Source organism: Condylostylus longicornis, unplaced genomic scaffold, assembly GCF_029603195.1.
Source record: "Condylostylus longicornis isolate FDR11 unplaced genomic scaffold, ASM2960319v2 ptg000048l, whole genome shotgun sequence".
Taxonomy (NCBI): Eukaryota; Metazoa; Arthropoda; class Insecta; order Diptera; family Dolichopodidae; genus Condylostylus; species Condylostylus longicornis.
In genome coordinates, this window is record NW_026578017.1 from 4,007,018 (window position 1) to 4,013,729 (window position 6,712).

At 25.2% G+C, this 6,712-nt stretch overlaps 1 protein-coding gene across 2 annotated transcripts in view; it reads right to left on the minus strand.

Annotated features, from left to right (window-relative positions):
- The window catches only part of LOC129610773 (ras-specific guanine nucleotide-releasing factor RalGPS1-like), a 45,946-nt gene extending 39,938 nt beyond the window's left edge, over positions 1–6,008 (minus strand). For both annotated transcript variants that reach the window (XM_055523482.1, XM_055523485.1), the window contains exon 1: positions 5,980–6,008. The gene's annotated coding sequence lies outside the window, so the exon portion shown is untranslated. The remainder of the gene's footprint in view (positions 1–5,979) is intronic.
- Between the last annotated feature and the right edge of the window lie 704 nt (positions 6,009–6,712).

Below are 6,712 nucleotides of genomic sequence, written 5' to 3' on the forward strand. Positions count from 1 at the left end.
TGTTGTCATATTTAAAATATTTAAATTTTTAATTTCGTATTTATTTAATTAAAATCGAATTTGAATTTTCTTTCTAATGTCCGAATTCTGAAACTAAGAATTCATTATAGTTTCGGAGTATTTTAGCTTTAAAAACTAGTGTCAGTAATAGGTTCCAAAATGGGTCAGTATTATGTACAAAATTATGTCAGTATAAAGTTTTGATTTTGATATTCATTTTAGTTAATTAAAATACTTTCTTTTTACTTTAAAATTGTTTAAACTATTTCTGTCGAATGAAAATCGATTATATTTGTGAAAACCTATATCTGACGCAGACCTTTTTACCTTTTTAATAGTGATATTCATATGATAAATTTTGTTACAATATTGTATACAATACTGTCAATAAAACAGTTCAAATCGCCTTCTAAAAAATGCTTTAAAATTACTCTACACCTTCCCGTCATAACAGATATCACAACGGAAATGGTTCTCTCCAAAAAAGAAAAAAGTAGTCCTTTCTAATATCCCGAAATGTTGTTCCAAAAATTAAGAATGGGTTGCTCTCTTATAATTTCTTGTGATATGGTACATCATATTTTAGGTATTATTTATAAGAATACATTTGTAGCAAATATTACTTATAATACTTTATAAAACATTATGTAATTTCGAATTAGATTTTCATAAATTTCTTTAAAACTTTTATTTATTCATTGTTGCATATTAAGACTACTAGTAAAAGCACATTCTACAGTAATAATAAATTCAAAGCAGCTGAATTTCACATATTTTTACCTTTAATTCAATAAAAAATATGTTTTTTATTTTTGTTTGAATTATAATTTGATCCATTTTTAATTTTTTTTAAATAAGATGAAATATCCATAGAAATCGAAATTATTATTCCATTTTTATTGAATATTATCATTTTAACCATTTTAAACCATTATTCATATATAGAATATGGATTACAGCATATGAAATTACATTGTCAGTATTAGGAACACAAACTGTCAGTAATAGACACAAACATTTGCGGATATGTCAATATTAGGAACATTTTTTCTTTTCATTTTTAATCGAAAAAATCATGAATTAAAAAATATTTTGGTTAAATAATTTTATAAAAAACATTATTCGCAATTTTCTAAATTATTCAAAAAATCAGAAACACGATCACTTATTGTGCCCTACATATAAAATATCTCACGCCAAAGTTGATTTTGTTGCGAAATATGTCAGTATTAGGGACACTTACCTTATTGAGCCACTAGAAATTATTTAGTTAGCGCACGTTCGAATCGACATTTTAACATATACATACTTGCACGCCATTATGTAACGGTCATCGAAATAAATTTTATTTCAACACAGAGCCGAACCGCGGTCATATAATAAATTTACTCATTTCAACAATAAGTCATTTGATTATCTTAAATTTCACTAGCAGTCAAAATGACTGCTTCTTTTGGGTAATATACATAGGTATAACATATACAGGAAATGAGTGAGGAGGGGAGGTAGCTACAATTATCAATGAACGCATTTTTAGGTTGTCATAAAATTTTATGAAATTATATCATTGCATACAATAATTGTTTTTCTAATCGAAATTAAAAGACAGTCAAAATTCCTTCCTTGGCCAATCTAGTGTTAATAATGTAGAGCTTAAATTAATTAAATATTATAGTCTTAATTCCTTCTATCACAAGTTAAGATTGAAATAGTCTTTGAATAATGTAGGAAATGCAACATAACAATGAAATATTTTAAAACATAGTAATAAATAAAAAAAAATATTGAGGAAAATTGATAACAAGTACACAATGGCGACACAAGTGTCTAATGTCAGTTTCTTGTATTTCATTTTAATTTCCTATTATTTTCTATTCTTATTTCAGTTTTTCTTTCTCCCTATTTTAATATTTGCTTGTGTTATAAGTTTTATTTTATAAACAAACAAAAAAGTCAACATTGATGTCTCACTCCAATTAAAAATATGAAAACGTAAATATAATTATCAACTAGCCAGATTGTACCAGGCAGCAAAATATACTTATTATACGCAAATATAAGCACTTATTAAGGGAAAACAATATCGCACCAAAAATAAAAAACTAATGAACTTACAGATATAATATTATGTAAGTATATGTACATTATGTCAGGGTTTATCAATATGAATGAGAAATAAAATAAAATATAAAATGTAAAATATTCAAGTATGTTACTTATATCCATTACAATTATGTATGCATATGTACATATTTACAAACGAAAGAGAAAACAGTGTATAAACGTTTTCCTTAAAAATTTTCTAAAATAGATAATTTTGTGACAGCTAAGAAAATTTCTCATTTTCATGCGTCATACAATAATTACTTCATTATTTAATATCTTTTTATGATGAGGTTTACGTTACTTAACTTGCTTGTGTGAAATTTGGTCTATTATAAAATAAAATTACGGCCACGTTTTATTGGAACAGTGGCCATGTTACTAAAGTCCTTATTCAAAGTTTAAACACTATAACCCTTATATAATTGGGAGACCTGATTAAATTTTTAAAATTGTATGGCAACAATTGTTAAAAGTTATAAAACCAAATATTATCGTAAAATATTATTAAACTGGTATGTAAAATTAAAGCTATGCAAATGTACATATATGCAAAATGTATGCAAAATAAAAGCGGTGCAGTTTTTATAGTTCCTGAATGACTAATGAAGTTTGTTCGCGAAAATTTGATCGGCACACTTAATGCATTTTTGTTTTACGAGTATCTTGAATATGGAAGGTAAATCAAAAATGAGTTTGTATTATGTGTATAATTAACTCTCCTTAAAAATATTTGCATTTATTTGCCTTCATGAATGTTAATTTTTTTTTATTGAGCAGCAATTCAATTTTCAGGTGATAACTGTTCAAAATATTCTTACTCTCTTAATATCATTAAATTCAATAATTTAGATATTGAAACATCTTGTACATCATGTACCTGGGTGTTATTTTCATAGGGTGATTTAATTTAAGAATGTATTGAAAATATAAAGAAAACATAATTTATCATTTTCTGTATTTAAATACCTAGACTCTTTCTAATATATGCTTTGTTACTAAAACGAAGTATTAGAAAGAAGAAATTGAAAAATAAGAAAACAAACCAAGGGAATAAGTGACAATTACATATTGTTTTTAGCGTAAATGTAAAAATTAATAAAGTTGGGTCAAACCAATGGTTTATAATGTAGAATTGTTCCCTTTGAAAAATTAAAATGCCACTTTTAAAAATAATCTTTGTAATGTAAAATTACTGTCATTCATATTCAAATATATTTCATTTCAAAAAAATTAAAGAGACCTTAACATAATGCTCGAATTTAAGCGCTAAATGCGTAAGTTAAAAAAAATAATTAAATTTTTTAATGACATTTACCATTTGCTTTCTGTATTTATAGAAATTTGGAAAAGTTAGCAATTTAGGGTAAGTATATGAGGTACGAAAGTTCAAATTTTACAAATTTCAAGAAGCGATAATTTGAGTGAGGGTTAAAGGGGCAAAAAAATTTTCTTCCGACGAAATGAACTAGTTATTAGTTTTTAAAAATCAGTTTGATAAACAACCTGAAAAACGATATCAAAAATTTGGAAAAAACGGATTTTCAAAATTTGGAATGTTTCGCTGCAATAAATAGTTGAAAAATGTCATTTTTAGGATTTTGGGGCGCTATAACTTTAGGGAGAATAGGTAAAAATTTTCTTCTACGGAAATAAGTTTCTACCTAATTTTTTCTACGGAAGTTTCAGCTTTCTATCTTTAACGATGTAGAACTTTTGTAAACAGGTCCACGGACGGACGGATAGAGTGAAACTAATAAGCAATTTTTTCAGAAATTTTTTTTTGGAAAAGTGCTAAAATAAGCAGACAATAATAAATACAAAATAGTAAAGAATGTTAACCCCTTTTTTACAAAAAAAAAAGTTTAATAACTTTTCAAATTCCATTTTGTAGGAAACTTGAGCTGAGTTTTTTTTATTTTCCAAATTGTAAAAGCGAATAAAATATAATTAATGTTTTTAACATTTAAAATGTAAACTTAATTATTAAAACTAGTTTATTTTTTTGTTGCTATTAAAAATATATGTTCCCCAAATTTCTGGAACTGAAAAAATCAATCAATCAATTTAATCTTTAAATTTATTTTTTGAAGGTGAATTGAACGCAAATTATTAAAGCCAAAGGTTAAGGTTAAAGGGAATGGTTGGAAAATTATAATGCAAAATTTTGTGGAATAATATCAACTGTAGAAAACAGAGATTTCAATTGGGCTTTTTGAACTTAAATGAAATCTGCAAAAAAAATAAATTTTAATTTAAAATTAATTTGAGTTTTTTGCTGAAACTGGTTAGATTCGAAATTATATTTTGGTTTACAAGGGAACTTTCAGTTCAAAATATAACTAACCTTTATTTTATAGATTTCACCAAAATTTCTTCTTGAAATCAACAGGTGGCATGATGATTTCATAAGATGGTACTATAAATCAAAATTACTTAATACATTCACCGACAAATACGTACCAAGAACAGTTAGAATATTATTAATTTGTCTCAGTTTTAACTTATTTCTGTACTTTAAATTCTCTACAGTCTCGAATTGAGTTCGTTTAATATTTATATTTCTCACGCGCTTACTCAATTAATATCTAAAATTCGCAAATTGTAGACAGTTGTTACAAAATTTTTTAAAAAGTTCATTTTTTGTTTGCGGCTAAGCATTTAGACTTTATACTTTTTTTTTGCTTTAGTTATTTAACTTTAGATATTTTAATATTATTTAAAATATTGTTCAAAAACTAAAGTTTCAAAAATCAATTACTTATGTACAGAAACTATGTTTCTCAATATCAGAGAAGACATTTAAACTCCGTAATCTAACTCGAGATTCGTTGTTAATAGTAGACACTATTAACAACGACACTAACGTAATAACGAAAGCTGTAGACTCGAAGCAACCTGGAATAGAAATACTTTTAATTTTTCAATATCTTTGCAAAAATGTTAATTGTTGACGACATATTAGAAAAAAAGAGTCACTATGCCTCGAACAGAATTAAAAAACGTTTAAAGCTGTCACTTATAACTAAAGAAAAGCAGGCAAAATATTTCACTACAAATGAAAACATCAGAATTTAACAAAAAAAATCTGATGTGATCAACACATCAACGACCGCAATAATTAAAAATTTTAAGGAAATTAACAAGCATACCTAAGAAGGATACGTAATATATATACATATAATTCCCCATTTATATATTATTCATATACAAAGTATATGACGACTTTTCGCTTATTCTTAATTATTTTAGGAAATTTTTTAGCTAACATACCTAAAAAAATGTAAATTTTATAAATGTAAAAATTAAGAACTCTTAGTAGAATTTCACTTTGTGTCACCCGAATTCTCTGAAAGGTTTACCAATTACTTTGAGTAACAACCAGAACTCAAATATCAAATTTTAAGAAATTACATCAATCCGTTCCGTAGATATGGTAAAAAATGTCTAATATATCCAAAAAGTTGATACACGCGCACAAACACAGACAGACCGAATTTTTAATTCGGTCTATTATTTTTATACAATTGTCTATTATTTTTAGACAGTTGCTAAAAATAATAGACAATGCGGCCGCTAAATATTTAAATATTAAAGGGAAAAGTGCTACATTACAAACCGCTAGCTTGATCTAACTTTATTTTTGTAAAATTTTGTAATGTTAATGACTGAGAAATGGGGAAATATATATTTAATATCTTTATTTTGACGTTTTTAGGGTGTGTTTTTTCCATTTACTGTTGAATTATAAGTTCTAAATAAAAAAAGAGTTGTCTATTGAGACATAAAAGAAAAATTCTAAATTTTTTTTATGTATATGAAATAAAGCCAATGTCGTTTAACCTTAAAAACGTTATGTTTTTCATTATTACTCACCTGCGTTCGATACTTTTCAGTAGAAATCTGAAAAGAAAAATATGAAAATTATTAAATTTAATGAAAATCTATATAAACGTGTGTTTATAATCAAGGAAAATGTAATAATGTAAAATTTTTCAAATGATAGTCGGAAAGAGCAAAAAAAAAATTTTATTTGCGAAAAACTCAGCAATATGTATAAATGTTATATAAATCAAATAAGAGTTATATAAATAAGAAGAAGTAAATGTTATATAAATAAGAAGAGTTTCATAAAATTAAATACACTTTTCCCAATAAATTGAAACTTCTTTTACATGTATTTATTAGGTTAGAAGAATTGCAGTTATTTCTACACTCGTTATTGTTAAGATATGAAATCAAGAAACTGATGTCAATTTAAATTGTTTACGATCAAAACCTAAACAATTTGGAAGTTTAAAATTTTCTATTTTCAAAAAATGCACAATGACGTGATGTTAAGGTTTGGCTTGGCAGTGTTATAAAATGAGAATATTTTTTACTTTAATCTAAAATATTATTTACTTTAATAATATTTTTTACTTTAAAAGTATTTGATACTAGTTTCGGAATTCAGAAGTAATATAGCTATATTGTAGGACAAATCTGTAAATTTTAAATTCCAAGCATTCAAATACTAAAGCGAACTCAGTTCTTTGGGTATAAACGGTAATTATCGAAATTTAATTAAAATAATGAATATAAAAGAAATTATAATTTTCATCCAAAA